General features: G+C 45.7%; 1 protein-coding gene across 1 annotated transcript in view; it reads right to left on the bottom strand.

Annotated features, from left to right (window-relative positions):
* Window positions 1–15944, bottom strand: part of ERI3 (ERI1 exoribonuclease family member 3) — a gene marked incomplete in the record, with an annotated part of 403278 nt that overhangs the window by 48651 nt on the left and 338683 nt on the right.

Here is a 15944-nt window from a genome sequence, read left to right as displayed (position 1 = left end):
TCTCCGTGCAACTCAGAGCCAGAGTCTTCCTTTAATTTTCCCAGAATGCACTGGACACGACAGGAGGGCTGCTTGATACGGTCATCAAGAACAATCTGCCCTTTCATGAAAGGTCTGCCGGCACCTTCTAGTTGGGATCTGATGTTATAATATATATAATGTAGTAATAAATATAATGTGCAGCCCCCCAGCAGCCATAAATGAATATTCTTGGGGTCAAAGCAAGAGACCAGGTTAGAAAATTTTGTCTAATTGCCTTTGTGTCCATGGAAATAAGTGATCTTCATACCTACTGGCATCCATGTAAATGGCAAATGTAACACCAACCCAGCACTGAGCGATGCCAGGAAGAAGCACCCGGTTCTGAAGCTCTTGGTCTCTCTGGAAAGCCATACTAGCTGGTGCTACTGGTCCTCTTAGTAAGCACCATTTCACGCCAACAAGTCTTCATGGTGGAACCGGCAGCAGAAAGGCAATTTCTTAAAGGACGTTTTTTCCTTACTGGCTGAATTGCTGCAGAATCTTGACCACCAGCAAGGAAGCCATGATGAAGGTCCACCTTGCTGGTTTCAAAACCAAGACCAAGTTAGGGTTTTAGCAAGTATGTTGCTGAGTTATGACATGGGCTTATAAGATCCACACACTGGCATGTTCTGAAAACCTAAGGAGTGCTACCCGGGGCTGAATTGCTGCAGAATCTTGACCACCAGCGAGGAAGCCATGATGAAGGTCCACCTTGCTGGTTTCAGCACCAAGACCAAGTTAGGGTTTTAGTAAGTATGTTGCTGAGTTATGACATGGGCTTATAAGATCCACACACTGGCATGTTCTGAAAACCTGAGGAGTGCTACCTGGGGCTGAATTGCTGCAGAATCTTGACCACCAGCAAGGAAGCCATGATGAAGGTCCACCTTGCTGGTTTCAGCACCAAGACCAAGTTAGGGTTTTAGCAAGTATGTTGCTGAGTTATGACATGGGCTTATAAGATCCACACACTGGCATGTTCTGAAAACCTGAGGAGTGCTACCTGGGGCTGAATTGCTGCAGAATCTTGACCACCAGCAAGGAAGCCATGATGAAGGTCCACCTTGCTGGTTTCAGCACCAAGACCAAGTTAGGGTTTTAGCAAGTATGTTGCTGAGTTATGACATGGGCTTATAAGATCCACACACTGGCATGTTCTGAAAACCTAAGGAGTGCTACCTGGGGCTGAATTGCTGCAGAATCTTGACCACCAGCAAGGAAGCCATGATGAAGGTCCACCTTGCTGGTTTCAGCACCAAGACCAAGTTAGGGTTTTAGCAAGTATGTTGCTGAGTTACGACATGGGCTTATAAGATCCACACACTGGCATGTTCTGAAAACCTGAGGAGTGCTACCTGGGGCTGAATTGAATCAAAGGATACAGAAAACACAATAGATAAGGGAGGCAGTTAAAAGTCGTCCAGTAATGTTTGGAGCAGCGCAAGAGACTTGGACAGTACGCAAAGCAGGATTCAACGTTCCACATGGTTTGACAAAAAAAAAACGACCTCACTCCAATCTTCTGTTGAGAACATTCATGAATGTCAGTAAAAAATATTGCATTATTAAGCTGCTCTGATACAATGACTGACCAAAATAAGATGTACACCCCTTCTAAATGGTTGAGCTTGGGTGCTTCCATTGATAGGAATTGCTAATCCTACATCATACAAAGGCAATGTAGACAATTGTGCTCTTCCAACCTTGTGGTACCGGTTTGGTGAAAACCCTTTTCTGTTCCACCATGACTGTGCCCCCGTGTACAAAGCCAGCTCCATAAAGACATGGTGTGACCAGTTTTGTGTGGAGGAACTCGAGTGTCTTGCACGGAGCCCTGACCTCAACCCTACTAAACACCTTTGGGATGAATTGGAATGAGCCAGGTCTTCTCATCTAACAACTCTATAAAGACATGGTGTGACCAGTTTGGTGTGGAGGAACTTGAGCGTCCTGCACAGAGCCCTGACCTCAACCCTACTAAACACTTTTGTGATGTAATGACTATGCTTAGGTCATACACCAATTAAGTGATCATTGTTCTCAAATCTGCTGGAGTTTCCTAGAGTTTCTACTCACTCTTGGCGCTCCTCACTCATCTCCACAATCTTAACCCTACTGAACACTTTGGGGATGAATTGGAACACCAATTGCGAGCCAAGTCTTCTCATCCAACATCAGTACCTAACCTCACAAATGGGAACATTTCCCACAGACACTCCAAAGTCTTTTGGAAAGCCTTCCCACAAGAGTGGAATCAGCTCCATAAAGGCATGGTTTGACCAGTTGGGTGTGGAGGGACTCGAGTGCCTTGCAGAGAGCCCAGACCCCAACCCTACTGAACAACTTTGGGATGAATTGGAATGTCAATGGTGAACCAGGTTTTCTCATCCAACATCAGTACCTAACCTTACAAATGGGCACAAATTCCCCCCCCCCCAAATCTCGTGGAAAGAAGAGTGGAGAATGTTACAGCCAACCTCACATTAATGACCATGGCTTTGCAATAGGATGTCCAACAATCTCATCTAGTTGAGATGGTCAGGAGTCCACAGAAATTTGGTCACTTAAAAGGTTTGGATTTTCAATAAAATCCAAAAAACAAAAATAACTGATGCTGGGAAGCATACTGAATGACGCATACTGAATGACGCATGCTGTAACCAAGCAGCAAAAGGTCTACGGATACATGAGCGGGCGTTCCTAATGACAGAAGACACCAGTGCCCATAAAGATCTGCAAATGAAAATACAAAATAGTGTGTAAAGAATGTAGAATGACTCGTTTGTCATATGGAGATGACCAAGAGATGGTGATAAAGACAGTCTCTTATGGACAAGACTGGAAAAGTTTCTCAACTGATAAATATGGTTTTCTTGTATTAGAACAGGAATTTCCAGAGTGAAACGCGTTGGGGCTGTGGCCTGGTTGGAGTCCAGGCTGAGGTTGCTACTGAATTTATCATAGCAGGACACCATAGATGTGCGACTTCCAGGGGTCACCCTTTCCTTCCTTTCCTAAACCATGAAGAGTGAACCCAACACAAAGCCAACGATAGAAGGTTACCAGTCATGGTAGAGGCATTGTCCAGAAGCATTTCAGGAATTTTTAATTTTTGAGCCTACAAGTGCCGTCCATCATTATTCTGGGATTTCTGATGGACCCCACAAACACAGTACCCAAAGACTTCTCCAAGATTTAAAGTCAACAATAAGAGGTTCTCAAAGAAAACCTTGACTTAAAGACACACTAAAAGGTTGAACGAGTCTATGGGGTGGTTCTCCGTTTAGATTTAATAATAAAAACAAAGTTTCATTAGTCTGCACACATTACAGATCTATCAACATTATCAACGTTGGGGCCGTGGCCTGGTCGGAGTCCATGTTGAGGCTGCCACTCAATTAATCATAGCAGGACACCATAGATGTGCGACTTCTAGGGGTCACCCTTTCCTTCCTTTCCTAAACCACGAAGAGTGGACCCAACACAAAGCCAACCAGTCATGGTTCAGGCATTGTCCAGAAGTATTTCAGGAACTTTTGGGCCTACAAGTGCCTTCAGTCATTATTCTGGGATATCTGATGGATCCCACAAACACAGTACCCAAAGACTTCTCCAAGATTTGAAGTCAACCTCAGCCTAGTCAGAGTCCAGGTTGAGGTTGCCACTCCATTCATCATAGCAGGACAACATAGATGTGCGACTTCCAGGGGTCACCCTTTCCTTCCTTTCGTAAACCATGAAGAGTGAACCCAACACAAAGCCAACGATAGAAGGTTACCAGTCATGGTAGAGGCATTGTCCAGAAGCATTTCAGGAATTTTTCATTTTTGAGCCTACAAGTGCCGTCCATCATTATTATGGGATTTCTGATGGACCCCACAAACACAGTACCCAAAGACTTCTCCAAGATTTAAAGTCAACAATAAGAGGTTCTCAAAGAAAACCTTGACTTAAAGACACACTAAAAGGTTGAACGAGTCTATGGGGTGGTTCTCCGTTTAGATTTAATAAAAAAAAAAAAGTTTCATTAGTCTGCACACATTACAGATCTATCAACATTATCAACGTTGGGGCCGTGGCTTGGCCGGAGTCCAGCCTGAGGTTGCCACTCCATTCATCATAGCAGGACACTATAAATCTACGACTTCCAGGGGTCACCCTTTCCTTCCTTTCCTAAACCACGAAGAGTGGACCCAACACAAAGCCAACCAGTCATGGTTCAGGCATTGTCCAGAAGTATTTCAGGGACTTTTGGGCCTACCAGTGCCTTCAGTCATTATTCTGGGATATCTGATGGACCCCACAAACACAGTACCCAAAGACTTCTCCAAGATTTAAAGTCAACCTCAGCCTAGTCAGAGTCCAGGTTGAGGTTGCCACTCCATTCATCATAGCAGGACAACATAGATGTGCGACTTCCAGGGGTCACCCTTTCCTTCCTTTCGTAAACCATGAAGAGTGAACCCAACACAAAGCCAACGATAGAAGGTTACCACTCATGGTAGAGGCATTGTCCAGAAGCATTTCAGGAATTTTTCATTTTTGAGCCTACAAGTGCCGTCCATCATTATTATGGGATTTCTGATGGACCCCACAAACACAGTACCCAAAGACTTCTCCAAGATTTAAAGTCAACCTCAGCCTAGTCAGAGTCCAGGTTGAGGTTGCCACTCCATTCATCATAGCAGGACACCATAGATGTGCTACTTCCAGGGGGGGGGGGGGTCACCCTTTCCTATCTTGAACCTTTGCAGGAGACAGGACGGGCATTGTCTTACATATCCCCCCTGCCCATCGAGCCTGAGCAGCACACACACACACACTTTTCCTCAGGTCACGTTGCAGGAAAAGTTTGGCTTAGTGTGGTGACGGTGAATTTGGCACACGTATAAATGACACTTCAAGGGTAACTCCACTATGGAACTATGGGTGGTAAGACCCATCCCTCACACATCTAACACTTTCTGAGCGGCTAAAAATTTCCCAGACCAGCCGATCGTCTCGTAGAGCAGGTCCAGGTCTGTTACCAGCATCATACACAGAACAATCTTATGGAGAACGTGTACAGTTTGTTCATTAAAAGGAAAAAATAAAATAAAAAATAAGCTCCCCTTGTACGGCCTTGTTTGAACAGATATGTCAGACAGACAGGCGATAAAGAGATTAAACATTGAGAGGGATGAGGAGTCAGATGAGACGGAGCGGAGGAGATATGACAGCCATACAAATAAAGAAGGAAGCGTTGAGCGGTAAGCCGAGCGCAGGAAATAGAAGCAAGAATGCGATCCTGTGAAGGTGGGGAGAGAGATGGACCAGACAAGGGGCCCATTTATTATGGTGAATAAGTAATCTGAGAATTTATGATGCTGGTTCTCCGTTACTGCACAATTTATATTACAGGAGGAAATTAAGGGGAGCGGGGAGAGAGGCTGGGCGACCATCTTTCTATGTTACTGCTTGTCTGCCATTTGCAAATCATTATTAATTGAGGCCGGGGAGGCTTGTTTCGGCAGGGGCAGTTGTGCCTGGACAGTACGAACAGACACATATCTCTTCATCAAGGCCCGAGCCTCGCGCTGGCCTCAGCCAATTACCCCTCCCTGATTGGGCTCAGAGAAGGAGCGGAGGGTGTACCTCCCCCGTCTTCTTAACAAATTAAGGAATAAATAGGATTTCCACACGTGGGGCGTACAGGAGCAGGGAGGCGGTAATGAGAAACAATATATCACAATCAGGTCGACAGCTCTATTCATACGGAGACAGCATCCTCTCCCTCTTTATCAGCTCATCCTGAATGATAGGACCTGCTCCGTCCCAGAAACACGGGGGATGAAGAGCCTAGGCCATGTAAAACTAGTCCAACCGAGTCAGACGGACGGTGACAAGTCCTCGGGGCAAAACCACGAAGAGTGGACCCAATGATAGAAGGTTACCTTAGTCATGGTAGAGGCATTGTCCAGAAGCATTTCAGGAATTTCTGGGCCTACAAGTGCCTTCAACCCATTATCCTGGAAATGCTGATGGACCTCACAAACACGGTACCCGAAGACTTCTCCAAGATTTAAGAAAACCTTGACCTAAAGACACAAGATACACTCACTGGCCACTTTATTAGGTAGAAATGTTCAGTTGCTTGGTAACAAATTGCTAATGAGTCAATCACATGTCAGCAACTCAATGCATTTAGACCTGCTGAAGACGACTTACTGAGGTTCAAACGGAGCATCAGAATGGGGAAGAAAAGTCCTCGGGTAAAACCACGAAGAGTGGACCCAACGATAGAAGGTTACCAGTCATGGTAGAGGCATTGTCCAGAAGCATTTCAGGAATTTCTGGGCCTACAAGTGCCTTCAGCCCATTACTCTGGGATTTCTGATGGACCTCACAAACACGGTACCCGAAGACTTCTCCAAGATTTTAAGTCAACAATAAGAAGTTCTCAAAGAAAACCTTGACCCAAAGACACAAGATACACTCACCGGCCACTTTATTAGGTAGAAATGTTCAGTTGCTTGGTAACAAATTGCTAATGAGCCAATCACATGGCAGCAACTCAATGCCTTTAGGCATCTAGACCTGTGAAGATGACTTGCTGAGGTTCAAACGGAGCATCAGAATGGGGAAGAAAAGTCCTCGGGTAAAACCACGAAGTGTGGACCCAATGATAGAAGGTTACCTTAGTCATGGTAGAGGCATTGTCCAGAAGCATTTCAGGAATTTCTGGGCCTACAAGTGCCTTCAGCCCATTATTCTGGGATTTCTGATGGACCTCACAAACACGGTACCCGAAGAATAGTAATAGGCTGGTAGTGGGGGTGTAATGGTGTGGGGGATGGGGTTTAATCACCACGACCTACCTGAGTATTGTTGTTGACCATGTCCCCCCCTTTATGACTACAGTGCCCCCATCTTCCGGTGGCTCCTTCCAGCAGGATAATGCACCATGTCACAAAGCTCCAATCATCTCACCACATCTCATCCAATAGAGCACCTTTGGGATGTGGAGGAACGGGTGATTCGGCATCATGGATGTTCAGCTGACAATTCTGCAGCAACTGTGTAATGTCATCATGTCACTATGGAGCAAAATCTCTGAGGAACGTTTCCAAAACCTTGTTGTATCTATGCCACCAAGAATGAAGGCCAAAGGGGGTCCAACCCGCAACTAGCAAGGGGAACCTAAAAATAGGGGGACCAACCTGGTACTAGCAAGGTGCACGTAATAAAGGGGGTCCAACCCACTACTAGCAAGGAGCACCTAATAAAGGGGGTCCAACCCACTATTAGCAAGGTGCACCTAATTAAAGGGGGTCCTACCCACTACTAGCAAGGTGCACCTAATAAAGGGGGTTCAACCTGCTACTAGCAAGGTGCACCTAATAAAGGGGGTTCAACCTGCTACTAGCAAGGTGCACCTAATAAAGGGGGTTCAACCTGCCACTAGCAGGGGGGCCTAATAAAAGGGGTCCAACCCACTACTAGCAAGGGGGACCTAACAAAATGGGGGTCCAACCAGCTACTAGCAAGGGGGATCTAATAAAGGGGGTCCAACCCACTACTAGCAAGGCGTACCTAATAATGGGGGTCCAACCCGCTACTAGCAAGGTGCACCTAATAAAGGGGGTCCAACCCACTACTAGCAAGGTGCACCTAATAAAGAGGGTCCTACCCACTACTAGCAAGGTGCACCTAATAAAGAGGATCCAACCCACTACTAGCATGGGGGACCTAATAAACAGGGTTCCAACCAGCTACTAGCAAGGGGGATCTAATAAAGGGGGTCCAACTCGCTACTATCAAGGGGGGCCTAATAAACGGGGGGTCCAAACAGCTACTAGCAAGGGGGAATCTAATAAAGGGGGTCCAGCCCACTACTATCAAGGGGGGCCTAATAAATGGGGGGTCCAACCAGCTACTCGCAAGGGGGATCTAATAAGGGGGGGTCCAACCCGCTACTAGCAAGAGGGTCCTAATAAACAGGGGTTTAACCAGCTACTAGCAAGGTGGGCCTGATAAAGTGGCCGGTGAGTGTATAGTTCTGGGTTATTGACCTGATCCCGATTCCCAATGCTTTGCCAAATCGGGAAATTGTTTGTTTTTCCTTTTCTTGCTTAATTTTGTTAACAAGATTGTATTTTGTCTTTATTTTTTTCCTCTTGCTGTAAAATTTAAGAACTTTTTTCAATAAATACAGAATGCAAAAAAAAAAAAAAAGAATCCGGAATCTCTCCCATCAGTATTTAGGCAATGCCAAGCACACGTATCGTGGTTCAAATTTAAACAAAATTAAATACACTTTATAAAACGATGAAATTACTAATAATTTTATTGTGTTAGCGGATGACTCCCCACCCGACACAACCGAACCTCCCGCTTTCCCTCGGCCAGCGCGGCATCCACAAGTCCTCCTCTTGAAAAACTTCTCATTTGCCTTTTCCTGCGGTGGTAAGTCAAAAAGTCAAAGCCCGATCCTCATTTCTCCCTTTTTTTAAAGCATAAATCAAAAAGTAGAAGCGCGGCCCTCAAAGCGGAGAGGTACATTTCAGCGGGTTTGAGCTGAGAAGTAAAAACTTGATTCTGCAGAAGGCTGAGGCCCTTCATCTTACACGGAGACTGGCCTATTTTTAAACACTCGCACCAAATCACTGGCACTGCCTTTGTCTGTGTTCGGCAGCAGAGAGAGAGATCAAACCCAGCATTCCCCGAGCCGTCCTTTCTCTCCCGGAGAGTCTGGCTTGGTGCGAGGAATTTGTGACACAAAGACAGCTCTTTGAAGGCCCTGAAAACTGTTTTATAAAAAAAAAAAGAGTTCTAAAACTCATTTAAAGTCAGTAGGAGAAGCAGGAGATGTGCTGCCCCAGATACGGGGGGGTGAGATGCCGGCGACGGGCAAATTCTCTGCATGGTGCCCTCGAAAAAGTGATGTCACGTGGTACAATTTGTTGCGATTTCAAGGCAGGACGGGCACTATGGCCTCCCGCTGCTCTGCCCCCGAATCTCACGTTGGGAGGTTGAGGCGAAGGGAGTTGTTAACTAGAGCCAAGGCCCTAAAGGTAGCCAAGAAGCTCACCAACTAAAATATAGTCAACTTGCTGACGAATCAGAGGAGCGGCTTGTCTGGAACCCCTTTTAGAAACTTATGGAGGGGGGAAGAAAAAAGGATGTACACATTCATTTATATAAATGAATGCATTAAAGAAAAATCCCAATATGTATACGAGACCTGTTGTAGCTGTCAAAGGATTTGTATTTCACGGCCAGCTCAGAGACCTGACTTTTCTCTGATGAAGTAAAGGAGCACCTGCAGGTCTTGTCCCCTCCCCCAGCCTGTGATTGGACAGTGAAGGAGAAGCACTGGTTTGATGACCGGACTCTCTCCTTGCTCTTTGTCTACATATTTGCATGCAGCACACTCAACACTTTCCTGCTGCTGCAACTGGGGAGGTTGCTAGAGGCCGGGGGTTGCAAGAGGCCAAAACCAAGATAAAGTAGGAACATTACATTAGTTGCCCTTAAAAATTGCTGGAAAAGGCACAGAAAGGTCAAGCATCCTGAATGCTTACTTGGAGTGTTTTTGTGCTGCGTGTCCTTTCCTTTGGCTTTGTACAGTCAGTGGGGCATAGGAGGAGCCCCCGTTGGCGTTCAGCTAGTAAGGTGACCCGATTTAGGGCTTGCAAGCAGCACATTCCACAAGTCTATGCTGGAAAACCCCTTAGCCTGAATTAATCTCATAAAGGACCCAAAAGCAAATATCAGAGCTGAAGAAGGAGGAGGAGCCAAATCCACAGAAACGTGTTGACTATACTATTTTACAATGCACCAAAAAAAAAAAAAAGTCTTGAATCAACCCACTTGAGGTTCATCATGGTATCAACATAAAAGGGTTCTACCCAAGGAACCGACACCATGGTCGCTTCCTCTGGGATCCAGGGACCCAAATGTGGTCTTGCCAAGTAACAGCACCTGAGAACTGCCAAGCTAGATGGTCATTAATAGATGAGTCAAGCAATTATGGGAACTAATGGGCTTTGGCAAGAAAGTTACAAAAACCAGGTTCTTCTTTATATGTATGCCTTCTAGACCATTCTTGCCAAAGCCCAATCGTTCCTAAAATCGCAAACCTCACCTATCGACCACGCACCTCTGCTAGAACCACAATCCAGGTTTTTTTTTGAATCAGCTAAGCCTCTTCGACCATCCACACGTTTCCTCAAGTGGACAGAGGATTGGGTTCCCCAAAGCACTGGGAGCAACCACTTGAAGGTCTGCAGGGACACAGTTATATTCCTTGCAGAGTTAAGGTGACCAAGATTACTAAGCTAAGCCCCCTTGACTCCAGCCAAAAGAAGATCTGAAAACCATCCAGAGCAAGCCACAAATACCCGCATGGCAAACTGTGACTGATATAAAGCAGCCAGTGCCTTTGCCCATCTCTTTGAATCCGGGAGAAGATGGCAGGAAAGGTGCCCGGTGTGGAGGTGTGGACACGACTTTAACAAAAGAGCCAGAAAATGCTCTATTAAGTTTTCATTTACATTCTGAAGAGCGGCCCCTTCCCTTGTCCCTGCGAGAAAGGTAATGATCTCTTCACTGCACATTACACACATCACACGGGTCAGGAAAAAAAGTCGTGCCAGCTTCAGACACAACGGGGTCGTTACAAGGACGGTTCAAATCTTCTAATCATTGCAGACATCTGATCACAGGGGGAAAAGTGAACCTGTCACGTCACACTGGATCACAGGGATATGGTGCAGGTGGAGAGATCCTGACAATATTACAATTCTTTTTTTACATTCATCTGGAGAGTGATCAGCAATGGAAAGTCAATGTTATCCTCTTAAAGCAAACCTGTCATTAAAGCAATAGGGGTGCCGCCTTTGCTGACCTTATGAAAATGCTAGTTGCCTGGCTTGAAACTAAGTAGATGAAGAAAGCTGGAGAAAAAGGCATGAGACCTGCATAATTGTCAGTTTGCGCTGTAAGGAAGTGTTTCTCGGTCAGGGTGCCCCGCAGCATCCTTTGGTGCCATAGAATCCTGAGTCACCACAGGGGTTCTCCCAGGGTGCCATGAGCACGAGACCCAGTTTACCCCAGAAATGAATGACAGGACTCGGTGATGGGGGGAACTCTGTGATGATGGCGAGCCTCTTATGTACTGCTTAGATGGGACTGAAGATGTGAAGAAGCGATTCTTCTGTAAAGGGGTTCCCTTGATGTGAAGGGGGACTCTGATATGAACTAGGCTTCCGACATGATGGGGGGGCTCTAAAGTGAAAACCTGACAATATGGAGGGAGGGGGGGGGGGGGCTCTGGTGTGACAAAGGGATGACTCTGACCTAAAAATTTTCCTCTGATATTAAGGAAGCCTCTGACAATATGAGGGATCTCCAATGTGAAGGGGGAACTCTGATATAAAGGGGACCTCTGACGTGATGGGGGAGATCTGATGTGAAGGGTTGACTCTGATGTAAAGGGGTTCCTTTGACAATATGGGGGGCTCTGATGTGAAGGGGGTTTCTGACACGGCGGGGGGGGGGGGGGGGGGGTTCTGATGTGAAGACCTATGGCAATATGGGGGGGGGGGGCTCTGATGTGACAGGGGAATCTGATGTGAAGGGGTGACTCTGATGTAAAAGTGTTCCTCTGCTATGAAAGGGGCCTCTGACAATATAAGGAGACTCCAAAGTGAAAGGGAGGGGGAACGCTGATATAAGGGGGGCTTTGATGAACTATATAGGTGGGACTTGGATGTGAAGGGGTGATTCTGATGTAAAGGGGATCCCTTGATATGAAGGGGGCCTCTGAAAACATGGGTGGGGGGGGGCTCTAATGTGAAGGGTGCTACTTACATGATGGGCGACTCTAAAGTTTAGGGGAAGGTTCTGACATGAAGGGCTCTGACAATATAGGAGGGGGGAATCTGATGTGAAGGGGTGACACTGATGTAAAAGGGTTCCTCTAATATAAAGGGGGCTCCAATGTGAAGGGGGGACTCTGATTTAAAGGGGGGACGCTTATATAAAGAGGGCCTCTGATGTGAAGGGTTGACTCTGATGTAAAAGAGTTCCTTTAATATAGAGGAGGCTCCAATGTGAAGGGGGGACTCTGATTTAAAGGGGGCCTCTGACAATATGGGGGGGCTCCAATGTAAAGGGGGGACTCTGATATAAAGGGGGCCTCAGATGTGACGGGGGGGACTGGGAGCTGTTCTTCATAGGGGGAGGTGACCAACGGCCTCAACCAAACATGGACAGGAAGGAAAAGACGTCTTGCACACCCTAGTACTTGCTTTCTGGTTGGAGTTCCACTTTAACTCTGTGCTGGGTATAAAAAAACAAAATAAATAAAAACACTGAAATCTAAAAATCTTCAATGTAAAGGCAGAAACTTTCCTTCCTCATCCGGCAAGAGCCAGCCCTCGCCGACGAGCCCTGGTTAAAGCCCCACACTGCTCACATCCATACCGGAGAAGAAGAAAGGCGTCCTGTCCCTTTAAGCGGAGCGCGGGCGGTAATAAAGACGTTATATAGTGACATTACAGAGAGCAGAGAACAAGCAAGGTTTGGGAAGAAAATTAAAACTCCTACCTTCTCATCATCCCATTAACAGAATGTTTTACTTCAGATCATTAAATATGTATATCTTATTACACGCCTTGTTAGAGTATTGAGCTTCATTGACTGATAATAAATTCTGGGCCTCGTCTCCACTATAAAGTTATCTGGAGGTGATGAGGGCTCAATAATCCAGCCATGCACATAATATGAGAGGAGCTTAAAAAAGATCATTACCTTATATGTCAAAATTAAAGTGAAATACGGCTTATTAACGCCGCTTTCTTCGCCGCGCTGGATGGCTCCTGTCAGGGACAAAACAATACACAGAACTGGACGTTTAACGGCAGATTGGCGCTCGCCGCTGTTACGGGAGAGAGATTCTCCGAGACGGGTTTTAAGGATCAAATTCTTCCGGAATGAAAACATGGAGGAGCGATATTTTCTGTACGATGGAAACGGATTTCTATGCTATATTTGTAGACACATCGATCCGTTACAATGATACAAAGAGAGATCTCCTTAGATACCATTTACATTGGGTCATCCCTAGAACCTGCCAGAATCGCAGAAAACGGATTCATCGCCTTAGATACATTCTCGCCTTGTCAGTAGATGGTCGTCCAATAAGTGGAGACAATGGTTGTTACATTGTTACAAAGATAGATCTCCTGGGATACATTGTCACCTTGTTAGTAGATGGTCATTCCATAAATGGGGACCATGGTTGTTACATTGATACAAATATCAATCTACTTAGATACATTGTCACCTTGTTAGTCATCCAATAAATGGAGACAATGGTCAAAGATAGATCTCCTTAGATCCACTGTCACCTTGTTAGTAGACGGTCACCCAATAAATGAAGACAATGGTCAAAGATAGATCTCCTTAGATCCACTGTCACCTTGTTAGTAGACGGTCACCCAATAAATGAAGACAATGGTCAAAGATAGATCTCCTTAGATACATTCTCACCTTATTAGTAGACGGTCACCCAATAAATGGAGACAATGGTCAAAGATAGATCTCCTTAGATCCACTGTCACCTTGTTAGTAGATGGTCACCCAATAAATTGAGACAATGGTCAAAGATAGATCTCCTTAGATACATTCTCGCCTTGTTAGTAGACGGTCACCCAATAAATGGAGACAATGGTCAAAGATAGATTTCCTTAGATACATTCTCGCCTTGTTAGTAGATGGTCATCCAATAAATGGAGACAATGGTCAAAAATAGATCTCCTTAGATACATTCTCGCCTTGTTAGTAGATGGTCATCCAATAAATGGAGACAATGGTCAAAGATAGATCTCCTTAGATACATTGTCACCTTATTAGTAGACGGTCACCCAATAAATTGAGACAATGGTCAAAGATAGATCTCCTTAGATACTATTCATACTAGGTCATGCCAATAACCTGCTAGGGCCGCAGACAATGGACGTTACATTGATACAAAGAGACATCTCCTTAGATACATTCTCGCCTTATTAGTAGACGGTCACCCAATAAATGGAGACAATGGTCAAAGATAGATCTCCTTAGATACATTGTCACCTTATTAGTAGACGGTCACCCCAAAAAAATGGAGACAATGGTCAAAGATAGATCTCCTTAGATACATTCTCGCCTTGTTAGTAGACAGTCACCCAATAAATTGAGACAATGGTCAAAGATAGATCTCCTTAGATACTATTCATACTAGGTCATCCCAATAACCTGCTAGGGCCGCAGACAATGGACGTTACATTGATACAAAGAGACATCTCCTTAGATACATTCTCGCCTCGTTAGTAGATGTTCATCCAATGAGTGGAGATGATGGATGTTACAATGAAACAAAGATAGATCTCCTTAGATACATTGTCACCTTGTTAGTAGATAGTCAACCAATAAGAGGAGACAATGGCCCTCAAATGAGCATTGACGATGGACGTTACAATGATACAAAGACAGATCTCCTTAGATACTATTTATATTGGGTCATCCCAATAAGCAGCCAGGACCAGAGACAATGGACGCTACATAAATACAAAGAAATTTCCATGGATACATTTTTACTTTGTTAGTAGATGGTCATCCAATGAGCGGAGACGACGGAGGTTACATTGATACAAAGACAGATCTCTTTAGATACTAGTTATATTGGGTCATCCCTACAACCCACTAGGACCACAGACAACGGACGTTATTTTGATACAAACATAGATCTCCTTTGATACATTGTCACTTGGTTAGTAGATGGTCATCCATTGAGTGGAGATGATGGGCGTTACGTTGATGCAAAGATAGACCTCCATAGATAACACAATCCCATTCTTTGTCAATATCTGTTCTGAGGATCTGCACCTGCATAACATTAGCGCTATTATGTCTCTAATGAATGGGATTGTGTTACAATCGTGGCGGTGAATTCGGAGGTGCATTTGAAGATCGGCGGTGGGGGGGGGGGGGGGACTTGTTAGTGCGTCGCACACAGGTAAAAGCGTTATAGAAATGGAATCCGCTAATCAACCGCACACATCACTTGAAGACACAATCAATCCAATTTATCCCCCTCCAGCTCTCAGCACACGTTTGGACCGGGGTGGTTGGGGGGGGGGGGGGGTTGAGGGCTGCGGCTGGCGGGCATTTTTTTATATTTTCTATTTAATAAGAGGAAGGTCAGGGCCATTTAAACTGCCGCGATTAGGGCACTTCTGTCACATCGCCCTGCGCTGAACTCTTTGTGTGCAGATCAATTGTATGTATCAAGTTTAAAGTGAGTCTCTGTCCCCGTCGTATCGCACCAAACCCCCCCCCACCCCTCCCCCACCTTCGAAACGTCTTTTCCACCATCACTTCCCACCGACAAACAAGCTGACGAGCGGCAGTGCCATCCGATCGATACTCCAACACAGATCAGCTGCAGGAAAAGCAATGGCACATCAGATTAGAACTGACTTTCTCGGCTATCTTCCCGGCTGCGGCACAATTGTCAGGAAAGCCGACGGAGGGAATGAAAGCGCCACTTGAAATGCGTGCTAATGCCCCCATCCCACCGACGTTTTAATCTGTGACAGCGCCCGGGATCTGCTGAAAACTATTATCGTGTTTTCCCCCCCGCGTGATAAAGGCGCCTTAATCTCCGGGCCAGAGCTGTCCGACAAACGCATTAGCGGCACGAGTTTTCTGACGCCTGTCTGCGGAGGAGATGACGCCCGAACAATGGGCAGCGCGCAGGGGGGAGGGGCGCGCCGTTCAATATCTATATATCTATCAGAGAGGAGAGAGCAGCAGATGTTCTCCTTATCATCACTGACGGGCATTCAGATGTAAAATACATTCCGACAAATCCGTCTATGAAGGAGCGCAGAGCG

Source organism: Lithobates pipiens, unplaced genomic scaffold (assembly GCF_037356315.1).
Source record: "Lithobates pipiens isolate NorthernLeopardFrog02 unplaced genomic scaffold, aLitPip1_a1.2 Scaffold_23, whole genome shotgun sequence".
NCBI lineage: Eukaryota > Metazoa > Chordata > Amphibia > Anura > Ranidae > Lithobates > Lithobates pipiens.
This window is presented reverse-complemented; position numbering and strand designations above follow the sequence as displayed.